Source organism: Macrosteles quadrilineatus, unplaced genomic scaffold (genome assembly GCF_028750875.1).
Source record: "Macrosteles quadrilineatus isolate MER2022 unplaced genomic scaffold, UCM_ALF_1.0 Scaffold_157__1_contigs__length_249275, whole genome shotgun sequence".
Lineage (NCBI taxonomy): Eukaryota > Metazoa > Arthropoda > Insecta > Hemiptera > Cicadellidae > Macrosteles > Macrosteles quadrilineatus.
Genome location: NW_026542750.1, coordinates 58,048 through 61,758, shown reverse-complemented (window position 1 = coordinate 61,758; position 3,711 = coordinate 58,048).

Below are 3,711 nucleotides of genomic sequence, written 5' to 3'. Positions count from 1 at the left end.
ATATAATTATTATTATAAAAATATTATAAAATATGTATTTATATTATGATCAAAAACCTTTATATATATTTATTTGTATATTATCCTTCCTATAATATTATTATATATGTATTATTAATAACAAAAACATTATTCAAAAGTGTTCATTCATATATAATTATTATTATAAAAATATTATAAAATATGTATTTATATTATGATCAAAAACATTTATATATATTTATTTGAAAATTATCCTTCCTATAATATTATTATATATGTATTATTCATAACAAAAACATTATTAAAAAGTGTTCATTCATATATAATTATTATTATAAAAATATTATAAAATATGTATTTATATTATGATCAAAAACATTTATATATATTTATTTGAAAATTATCCTTCCTATAATATTATTATATATGTATTATTCATAACAAAAACATTATTAAAAAGTGTTCATTCATATATAATTATTATTATAAAAATATTATAAAATATGTATTTATATTATGATCAAAAACATTTATATATATTTATTTGTATATTATAATTCCTATAATATTATTATATATGTATTATTAATAACAAAAACATTATTCAAAAGTGTTCATTCATATATAATTATTATTATAAAAATATTATAAAATATGTATTTATATTATGATCAAAAACATTTATATATATTTATTTGTATATTATCCTTCCTATAATATTATTATATATGTATTATTAATAACAAAAACATCATTAAAAAGTGTTCATTCATATATAATTATTTTTATATAAAAATTATAAAATGTGTATTTATATTATGATAAAAAAAAAACCTGTCAATATTTAATTGCATATTATCCTTACTATAATATTAATATATATGTATTATTATTATTAAAAACATTATTAAAAAGTGTTCATTCATATATAATTATAATTATAAAAATATTATAAAATATGTATTTATATTATGATCAAAAACATTTTTATATATTTATTTGTATATTATCCTTCCTATAATATTATTATATATGTATTATTCATAACAAAAACATTATTAAAAAGTGTTCATTCATATATAATTATAATTATAAAAAAACTTTAAACTATGTATTTATATTATGATCAAAAAAACCTGTCAATATTTATTTTCATATTATCGTTTCTATAATATTATTATATTTGTATTATTAATTACAAAAACATTACTAAAAAGTGTTCATTCATATATAATTATTATTATAAAAAACTTTTAAATATGTATTTATATTATGATAAAAAAAACTGTGAATATTTATTTGCATATTATCCTTCCTATAATATTATTATATATGTATTATTAATTACAAAAACATCATTAAAAAGTGTTCATTCATATATAATTATTATTATAAAAATATTATAAAATATGTATTTATATTATGATCAAAAACATTTATATATATTTATTTGTATATTATACTTCCTATAATATTATTATATATGTATTATTAATAACAAAAACATTATTAAAAAGTGTTCATTCATATATAATTATTATTATAAAAATATTATAAAATATGTATTTATATTATGATCAAAAACATTTATATATATTTATTTGTATATTATCCTTCCTATAATATTATTATATATGTATTATTCATAACAAAAACATTATTAAAAAGTGTTCATTCATATATTATTATTATTATAAAAATATTATAAAATATGTATTTATATTATGATCAAAAACATTTATATATATTTATTTGTATATTATCCTTCCTATAATATTATTATATATGTATTATTCATAACAAAAACATTATTAAAAAGTGTTCATTCATATATAATTATAATTATAAAAAAACTTTAAACTATGTATTTATATTATGATCAAAAAAACCTGTCAATATTTATTTGCATATTATCGTTTCTATAATATTATTATATTTGTATTATTAATTACAAAAACATTACTAAAAAGTGTTCATTCATATATAATTATTATTATAAAAAAACTTTAAACTATGTATTTATATTATGATCAAAAAAACCTGTCAATATTTATTTGCATATTATCGTTTCTATAATATTATTATATTTGTATTATTAATTACAAAAACATTACTAAAAAGTGTTCATTCATATTTATAATTATTATTATAAAAAACTTTAAAATATGTATTTATATTATGATCAAAAAAACCTGTGAATATTTATTTGCATATTATCCTTCCTATAATATTATTATATATGTATTATTAATAACAAAAACATTATTAAAAAGTGTTCATTCATATATAATTATTATTATAAAAATATTATAAAATATGTATTTATATTATGATCAAAAACATTTATATATATTTATTTGTATATTATCCTTCCTATAATATTATTATATATGTATTATTAATAACAAAAACATTATTCAAAAGTGTTCATTCATATATAATTATTATTATAAAAATATTATAAAATATGTATTTATATTATGATCAAAAACATTTATATATATTTATTTGTATATTATCCTTCCTATAATATTATTATATATGTATTATTAATAACAAAAACATCATTAAAAAGTGTTCATTCATATATAATTATTTTTATATAAAAATTATAAAATATGTATTTATATTATGATAAAAAAAACCTGTCAATATTTAATTGCATATTATCCTTACTGTAATATTTTTATATATGTATTATTCATAACAAAAACATTATTAAAAAGTGTTCATTCATATATAATTATAATTATAAAAAAACTTTAAACTATGTATTTATATTATGATCAAAAAAACCTGTCAATATTTATTTTCATATTATCGTTTCTATAATATTATTATATTTGTATTATTAATTACAAAAACATTACTAAAAAGTGTTCATTCATATATAATTATTATTATAAAAAACTTTAAAATATGTATTTATATTATGATAAAAAAAACCTGTGAATATTTATTTGCATATTATCCTTCCTATAATATTATTATATATGTATTATTAATTACAAAAACATCATTAAAAAGTGTTCATTCATATAAAATTATTTTTATATAAAAATTTTAAAATATGTATTTATATTATGATAAAAAAAACCTGTCAATATTTAATTGCATATTATCCTTACTATAATTTTAATATATATGTATTATTATTATTAAAAACATTATTAAAAAGTGTTCATTCATATATAATTATAATTATAAAAATATTATAAAATATGTATTTATATTATGATCAAAAACATTTATATATATTTATTTGAAAATTATCCTTCCTATAATATTATTATATATGTATTATTCATAACAAAAACATTATTAAAAAGTGTTCATTCATATATAATTATAATTATAAAAAAACTTTAAACTATGTATTTATATTATGATCAAAAAAACCTGTGAATATTTATTTGCATATTATCCTTCCTATAATATTATTATATATGTATTATTAATAACAAAAACATTATTAAAAAGTGTTCATTCATATATAATTATAATTATAAAAATATTATAAAATATGTATTTATATTATGATCAAAAACATTTATATATATTTATTTGTATATTATCCTTCCTATAATATTATTATATATGTATTATTAATAACAAAAACATTATTCAAAAGTGTTCATTCATATATAATTATTATTATAAAAATATTATAAAATATGTATTTATATTATGATCAAAAACATTTATATATATTTATTTGTATATTATCCT